Source organism: Halyomorpha halys, unplaced genomic scaffold (assembly GCF_000696795.3).
Source record: "Halyomorpha halys isolate HHAL.00 unplaced genomic scaffold, Hhal_1.1 Scaffold126.1, whole genome shotgun sequence".
In the NCBI taxonomy this organism is placed as follows: domain Eukaryota; kingdom Metazoa; phylum Arthropoda; class Insecta; order Hemiptera; family Pentatomidae; genus Halyomorpha; species Halyomorpha halys.
Genome location: NW_027112074.1, coordinates 1,672,284 through 1,681,479, shown reverse-complemented (window position 1 = coordinate 1,681,479; position 9,196 = coordinate 1,672,284). Strand labels below are relative to the sequence as shown.

Below are 9,196 nucleotides of genomic sequence, written 5' to 3'. Positions count from 1 at the left end.
GGGTACATACCCTCTGTTATCTATATGTCTTTGTACATTACTTTAGATCTGTTGCCGACGGGTTTTTGCCTAGGTCCGGCGGTATCTTTGGTATGCCGACAAAGGAAATTATTTTAAGTTAAAAAACTCCAGCTGGTGCCTCTCATACATATCAGGCCATTGTTATTCTACTTAACTGGCTACATCCACACTCTTGCATTGTTGCTACAACTTATTAGAGGAAGGGCAAAATCTAAAATTTTCAAGAATTGTGGCTGGATTTCCAACTTACCGAAGGTCTGGGGACTACTATTTAAAAATTGCTCTTTTACTTGAAATCTAACCTCTCTAAATAGCGTTTACAAGCTATTTAGGCCATTTCATATGAAATGAAGGGGGGAGCAAACCTAATAGCAGTAATATACTTATACACACATACAAAGAATCGAAGTATAGCTTGTCCTCCAAAGGTGCGGTTGTCAACTCAACAATGTTATCTTCATACTTACAGCATGTTTCCAGAAAGACATCATCTATGAAATAAGTTCACTATTTTCTTCCTTTTTCTTGGGCCCCAAAAATCTAGGGGGAAGCCGTGTATGAAATATCCGTTTTTATTATTTCAGAAATTCAAAGTGGGATTACTGACTTTTATTGTTTAATATAAACGTAGTTTGCAGCTCATAATGAGCCGTTATTGATCTTCTATTTTTTTAAAAATAATATTTACTATAATATCAATTGATTGCACATTGTTTAGTATGTCATCAAATATGACCATGGTGGACGTGACTTTTTTAGTATTTTTTTTTTAGTTTAAACTTGGACACTGGGCAGCCCAAGCTGCAAGAAACTTTACCCCGACGTTCAAGACAGGGTGTTGTAACCAACGGATCATTTGTCGGTGGTTCGAAAATTCTTGACTGGTGGCCAACCATCCCAGAGGTAGACCACCAGCAATTGACAACGAACTCAGGCTTACTGTGGAAGGAAACCCTTATCGGACAGTTAAAGGACTTGCAGCACAGCTGAATACAAGTGTATTTAATTTTTAATCGGTTGACGCTATGTACGATTGATCAAACTTTTTCAAGGTATATTATATATTAAATTCCTTTGGTTTAGTAAAGGTATTGGGCCTTTAGTTTTCATCAGTTAATGTCTAAAACAGCTATTGTTGGAGTGTACACAGGCATTAAGAAAAGAGAGAAGATTATAAGATTTTTATAAATTAATTTTGTTTTTTTAAACGAGTTTTCTAAAATGCATCAAGAGATAAATTAAATAAATATTATTCCCTTTTAATTACTACGATGAAGTAGATGGAGATGGAACTGTTATTAATTCAATAGGATGATAATTTAGCGGGCTAAACGAGTCGGTCGATAAACTTTGTTTTGCGGTTTTGTAAACGGACGATTTGTCGGCGGCTAAATAAGGAAAGGGGGACCCTGGATGGGGTGACATAATGGATGCCATTAGCCCTCCTCCCTCCCCCCCCCCCCCACAGAACCCCTCAACTTGTCGTCTGCTCTTAGCGGCGGCTCCGGAGCGCTACTACTGTCTTCCATGTAATTTGTCGATTATCTTATTTGGCTTCTAATATCGTTCTTGTAAGGCCAATAACTATGGCTTAATTATAATCGTGTATTAATCAACGAGATAGTACATCTCACTTTCAAGTAAGGGAAAGTGATTGCTATGGAAAAAAAAATGAATTCAAGTTTTCGATGGAAAAACATGTTTTAAAGTTTGTGGTGTATTCTTAAATAAAACGAATTTGATCCTTTTTTTCTCTCAACTTTATTCTTTACACCTTTTCCAATGTTTCGACCCTCAGGTCATTTTCAAGGATACCTTCATATTGATGTCATTTTCTTTTTTCAAATCTTAAAAATGCAGGCTAATTGCCTTTGTCCCATATAACCTTTTCTAAATAACTTCTTCCTAGATTTAAACCTTTTTTAAAAAACTTTTCTTCCTTTCTTCATTCACATTTGCAACTTAAAACAGAACCTACCTTCAACCTACAACCTACAACCTACCTTGAAGTTGAAGGTAGATTCTGTTTTAAGTTGCAAATGTGAATGAAGAAAAGTGTTTTATAAAAGGTTTAATTCTAGGAAAAAAATATTTAGAAAAGGTTATATGGGACAAAGGCAATTAGCCTGCATTTTTAAGATTTGAAAAAAGAAAATGACATCAATATGAAGGTATCCTTGAGAATGACCTGAGGGTTGAAACGTTGGAAAAGGTGTCAAGAATAAAGTTGAGAGAAAAAAAGGATCAAATTTGTTGTATTTAAGAATAAACTAAACCACTCTCAAACAAGAAAATATAAAATAATTAATCTAAATTTGTGGTGTATTTAACTAGCTTCATATTGAGCCGTATTAAACATCTTTACTTCCAATTGTTCTGGAGATATCGAACTTTTATCGAGATATGACTAATTTTCTTTGTATGCAGATAAATGCCACAATCGTTTAATAATATTTATAGGCTTCACTAAAGGAATAAAAATAGCTCAAATTAATTATATATAACCAAATAATATGATAACTTTATTTTGACCACCGACGTTGAATTCGCGATTAATAAACATGGAAATGTCGGGACCCAATTATACTGAAGTAATGCCTCAAAGTTCGTATTAATAAACCTCGAACGTTTGAATAAATAATACAACAACGTTGTAACAAATGTTTTAAGGCAGAAACACCTTCTTTTTTAAGACTCTATTGTATAAGAAAGTTATGAGAGTTTTCAGAGGGTATCTAGACTAGAAAAATAGTAAAATTTTGCTGGAGATTGACGGAAGTTATTTTTAAAAAAAGATTCTACAATCTTTTATCCTGGCTAATTCAGAATATGACTGTAGGCCTCGCATCTATCATGGTGTTTTATTTTTTTCCATATATGTATGCGGTAATTACTCACAAAAATTCAATTTATTATCATTGAAAATTAAGACACGGAAGAAAACCTAGTTCTAAGGTTGAATTGAACCAAATTCGACTGGACTGCCTAGGATAGCGCATTTTTAAACTTCCAAGGGTCTTAGGAATATCTTCACCGAAAGATAACTGTAAGACAAGACATTTCAACTATTCAAGGACAAGAAAGTAATTCTTAAAACCCATTTCGCTATGGGATATTTTTTTCCGCATGCGTCTAACAGCAGTTGAAAAGAAATATTTTAAGGAAAAATACCATGTCGAGCCCAATAAACGAGTCAAGAAAAAAATAAACGCTAGTCATTTATTGTCGCAAGCGCACAAGCTTGTTCCAGATGTAGTCTCCCAGACGACTGTGTTGCCATGGAATGCTTATCATTAGGTGTCGCTCTATAGGTTTTTAGGTTGTTATACTAATAGATTACTAAATAGAAGCTTTAAAGCTTTGTGAGTACAAATTTATTGAGTATAAATAATTAAAGTTGTACTGAGCCAATAATTTATTCAAATCTAATAGAAACCTTGAGACTTGTATGAAAGTTTCACACTCGTCACTTTAGTACAAGAGGCGGGGTGAAAAAAGGCACTTTTTTGATTACTTTTAAGAAAACTATGTATAATTACTTGTCAAAATTGATGAGTCCCAAGCAAAGATAGAGGGAATAAAAAATGGCGGATGTTTCAAAACTTAAAAAAAAAAAAGAGTTCTTTATTTGGAGCTCTATATTAAAACTACCAACAATATTAGAAGACGTAAGAGAATATCATTGAAATAGAGTATATTTGCTAAAATATGAGCCCTAACAGAGCTATTTACATCAAATAGTACCCGAGATATAGCTTTTTAAATTACAACATTTCATAAAAAATAAACTGAAAAATCAGTATTTATTTTGAGAAAATCATATCTCAAAAACCATTTGACGAATAGGTCAAAATTTGAGTGCAAAAACCATTAGCACTCAAATTAAGGCTAGTTTAATGCACTATAAAGTAGTTTATGACCTTTATCTTCGTAGGAGTCTTCACAGCCACATAAGCTTATGAAGACTTCACGGAAGACTAAGTGACAATGTCCTGTCTACATGTGACACTAAATCTGACCTCAAAACATAAGTATATAATATTTTCCCGCAAAATCCTTTTCTACACAGTTGAGTTGCAAAAGTTTATTTTCAAGGCTTATTATATAGGTGGAATTTCCGTGACATTATTTCTATTGTAACAGCTACTGTATGTTTACACTATGGTAGTGGCTGCAATAGTTGCTGTCATGATTGTTAACTGTAATTGAGGTGAAGGGCATCAAATGATGTTACAACCACTGCCGTGGTGTAAAAACTATATGGTAGTACGGCATTCACTGTCCTGGTAGGTTATGCATTATTGATGGCAGTATCTGCCGCGGTATTAAGAGCTACATTTTATACGCTTGGATCTTAGTTTCTCTATCTACCTTAAATATCTACAAATTAAATCTACCAGAAATATCTATCTACTGCAATGAACCGATTGGTAGGGAAAACCTTGTTCTCATAATACATTGTATTATTATTTTTTGAGGTTAAGTTTTCTTGTAGTGTATGGACAGGATACTGTCTCACTATCGTGACAATACTACCACCACCAAAAATGACCGTAGCTTCTTGACCGGTGTCATTCATTTCTTCCCCTAGTCAGGTCAGAAGTACCTATATGTAACAGGATATCATGAGCTGGCAGGAGCTCAGCCTCCTTACACACACACCTCCCTGCCTGCTTATTGTAGCTAAAGGAAATATTTTTTATTCTGCCAGCCAAGACGTCTTTTCTTATTATTTACTATCTTATTATTTTTTACTGTGACAGATATCGTCAGAAAGTTCTTAGATATACAAAATAGTATCAGGAGACCAGAAGGTAACGGGAGCTCAGCCCGCTATGTCTGCCTGCCTGGCTCTTCGATATCCCACCTCCTTCAAACTTGTATATTTTGTTACCGTCTCCTTTCATACGTATCACGTATATTTTTATTCTTTTGTTTTCATTTTCACATTATCTTGAATTTATTTATGCAATTTTAATTCTTCAGTTTTTATGTGTTTACCACCATCGCATAAAATAATTTTACTTTTTATTAAAAGTGATTAATTTACATAATTAAATATTATGAGGTTTGAGGTTGACCGTAGATTAGTTGGAGAAGATGGTTGGGGCAACAAAATGTTGGTTGTTATCTCTTTTGTTCTATAGCCCTGATGAACAAACCTGAAACTCAAATCGAAACGTCGGCATAAATAAATATTTTTTTGTTTATTTATGTTTTCTTTGCTGACCGCACCCCTCTCCCCCGACCTTCTTCTCCAATCAATAATTAAATATTAATTTGTTTAAAAAAAATTATTTTATAAATAAAACCATCACAATATTTTAAAACTTTTTATGTTGATATAGCCTATGTTTTATGATGACAGCGATAGTGATATGTCAGTCACACCCACAGGCATTGTATAAAGGATATTTGCTATCGTGACATTACTATCATACTATCAGAATTTCCTTAAAGTTGATAGTGCTATTACCTGATCGCGCATGCAAAAACGCTAACTGCCACATCTAAACGCCTTGAGAGTTTAGCATATATATAACTTTGACACATTTATATTTCTAGTAGAAAGATAGTCCGGGTGGTTGTCAATAAAAGTACAAAAGAGTAAATATAAACTATTGTTGGTACTCAACGTTTGATTACAGTGTGCAGGGCTGAGTACATGAAGTTTTAGAATAGGTTTCATGGGATCATTCTGTAACTTCTTTTATCTAGCGCCGATGAAGCCCTGTAGGGAGTACGTTGCTGTAGCAAAGTAGGGCGAAACGTAGGTTACCAATAAATAGTTAATCTTTACTATTTTGTACCTTGATTGACCGCCAGCCGGACTATTTTCTTACATCAAATTGTATAGGTCAACTATTAATCATTCAGTATTTATATTTCTTGTTTTTTATTTGTCTATTATGACAGTTATTTGTTGTATTTAATCAGAAGTTGTTACTTTAACTTACCTATTTATGAAATATAAATTTTAAGATCGTCTGAGTACTAATAATTGTCTCACAAAATGATCTGTGTGTGGAGGGGGGAGAGGAGAGGGGAGAATTACACGTATGCCAGGAATGATACAGCTACTTTTTCGCTAAAATCTACTCACTTTATATAATCGATTTTACCCTTTTTAACTATATTCATGAAAACGGCTCTGATGATTTTGATTAAATTTGTTTCAATGTACAATCAAGTGGTCTTTCATATCCGCTAGGTCTTATCCCTGATTGAAATAGTGAGACAGGTCAAATGCCGAATTTTCTAAAAATCTATCCCTAAAGTTCCTTTAATATGGTTTATTGAAGTAATTGATCATTTAATATTGTTAGCAATAAGAAGCGATGCATAAATATGAACAATGAAAAAAATCCTAACAAAAGGAGAATACAAATGTTCATGTGTTTCCATTGTTGCTATGGCAATCGTCAGATCTTTTTGTCCATAGTCATAACAACCACGAACACATGAAAGCATAGTAGTTGTTTTTTCTATTGTTTTTTGTTTAATGTTTCGGAATGTTTCGTCCCATTGTTGAGATTTTATTCTCAAACGACAGATCATTAACCGTGAAATATAGGTAATTATTCTCATTATTGAAATATATCAGAAAAAAGGATAATTACCATATGATAAAAATAGTAAAAAAGCTTACTGACCCATTTATTTAGCAGATATTTTAGGCTTATAAAGTGAAATGTAAAAGGAACAATCCAGGAATTCGAAGAAGGAGCACATGAATTGGGTCTTAAGGTGAATGAAGACAAGACGGTGTATATGAAATACCTTTATTGATATTTCATATACACCGTCTATGAAGAGAATAGCAAAGTGATGTTCAGATACCACAGTTTCAGTTCTGTAAACCAGTTTAAGTACTTGGAAAGCCTGGTTACAGATGATAACAAAGTAGAGAGCGAAATAGAGGCCAGGATAGCAGCAGGAAATAGATGTTATTTCTCACTGCAGAGAATACTGAATTTTAGAGCTCTCTCTAAAAGGATGAGAGTGGCCATTTACAAAACCATCGTAAGGCCAGTAGTGATCTATGGAGGAGAAACATGGCCCTTGACAAGAAAAGCAGAACAGATGCTCAAATCTTGGGAGAGAAAGGTATTCTTCTGAATGGAGTCTTGGAGAATGGAGTTTGGAGAAGAAGGAATGAGGAACTGATAAATCTGTATGGGGAACCCAGCATCGTGGCGTTAATTAAAAGAGCAAGAATAAGATGGTTAGGGCACATTAAGAGGATGCCCGATGAAAGGAGATTCAAAAAGATGGTTTATGACAAACCAAATGGAAAACGGAAAAGAGGACGACCCCGGATCAGATGGCTGGACGATGTGGAGGTGGATTTGAAGCTCTTGAAGGTTGGCAGATGGAAGGAGAGAGCAAGAGACCGTGTAGAAAGGTTGACTGTTGTGGAGGAGGCTCGGTTCTTGCAGGACCGTAGTGTAATGATAATAAACTGAGATGTGCTATTCCGAGTCCTGTATTCATACTTCTCAGTACTGTTCTGTTGACGCTTGAATTGGCAACATGTCGATTACTTTTTATGAGATATAAGGCTTTGTTTTATAATGTCCTGTTTATTTAGTTACATAAGTCATTTTGGAATGCCTAGTCATTCCACACCATTTCTATCTTCCTGTTTCCGGTTTCTCCTAAACGATTCACCGAGTAAAAACAATCATAAAAGGAATTTACTCTTGCTTAGTTTAGAAGCTATTCCAAATTGAATAAGAGTTAATTCCTATGTAAGTGGTGTTAAAAAATGCATGGTTTTGATTTTTTTTCTCCTGTATGGGTGGCATTGGTTTATTTCATATAGCCAAAAATTAATCAACTATCTTCTATGAAATCTCTGTAGGACAGTTTGTACGATCCTTTTCTTACTGCTATTATTTATTAAGTTACATTTATCTGATTTACTAATATACTATACCATAACTGTATTTATTATGGTGTCTATTATGTATGTTGTGTATTTTTTTACATTTTTGTTAATAGATTTCAAATATTTATGGATGTAAAATATTTTTTCATACTCGGTTACCGCTACGTTTCACATTGAAAATTTTCAGTTAAGCCTATTTTGTGCAGATAGTTATTGCAAAGTCCATGATTCTTCCTAAGTCTAATATAAGTTGCTATGATGACTTTCCCTATGTTTGCTTGTGAGAACATGGTTTTCGAATGATTGAGCAAATATATAGAACTACCTGGTGGGGTTTTCCAGATATTGATTTTACCAGTGTTGTTTTTGATCGAATTTAATCATTTTATAAGAATCAGTGAAAGACAACTTAGTGTTTACCGGCTAACCTTTATTAACTGCCTCGTTATCTGAAAATTTCCTTTTATTGCTTGATAATGGTTTTTTTTTTTAATTTCTATTTGAGTATTACTGATATTTTCGTTTCCATCGTTTTCCCTCAAATCATCGTTTTCATAATATGAGAGAAAAATTGAAAAAAAAAAAAAAGCACTAAATTGAAATTCGTAGTCAGAATATGTAAAATTGTAGATACTCAAATTTTCAGAACTTATTATTATTATTAACAAAATTATTACTTATTAACAAGAGATCTGTTTATGGTTTCATGTCGATTGGACTAAAATTCGATAAAGCTTTAATGCTAGTTAACGCGGAGGCAGTTTTCTATAGTGGTAGTACTGTTATGAAAGTGAGTCATGGGTCAGTTTGGAAGTGACCTGTCCATTCGGTGACAGTTTACAAAACCTAAACCTGTATTCAGTCAGTTAGAAAATTACCACGGTTTACAACCAATCACGATTTCTGTAGATAATTTTAAACTTTGAATAGTTAGTGTCAATTTCTAGTTCATCTTATACCTTAAATTAAATGTGCCTAGTAATGTGAGTTGTATCAGTCATCAACGATTAAGTTTGATGGTCTTTATCCTTGGCAGTTGATGATAAAATGAAATATCTCTCATAGTACTGTAGAGGAAGTGGACACAAGTAGGACTGGGACTGAGCGGATGTTACAAATGCCCGACACCGCCCACAAGGAGCTCTCTAAAGAGCAGATCTAGGAAGCACTGTCGACAGGACACTAACCGCCTGTCAGGACCACTCCTTCCTATTTCTTACAATCAATGGCTACTCCACGAGAGGAGGAACGATTTAAGGTGGTCTTGTTCTCTTAATGTCCGGC

General features: G+C 34.2%; 1 long non-coding RNA gene across 1 annotated transcript in view; it reads left to right on the top strand.

Annotated features, from left to right (window-relative positions):
* LOC106678153 (uncharacterized) overlaps positions 1-1,317 on the top strand; it is a 16,116-nt gene extending 14,799 nt beyond the window's left edge. Inside the window, exon 6 of the long non-coding RNA XR_010844103.1 lies at positions 795-1,317. This is a non-coding gene — a long non-coding RNA (uncharacterized lncRNA). The remainder of the gene's footprint in view (positions 1-794) is intronic.
* Positions 1,318-9,196: the final 7,879 nt, after the last annotated feature.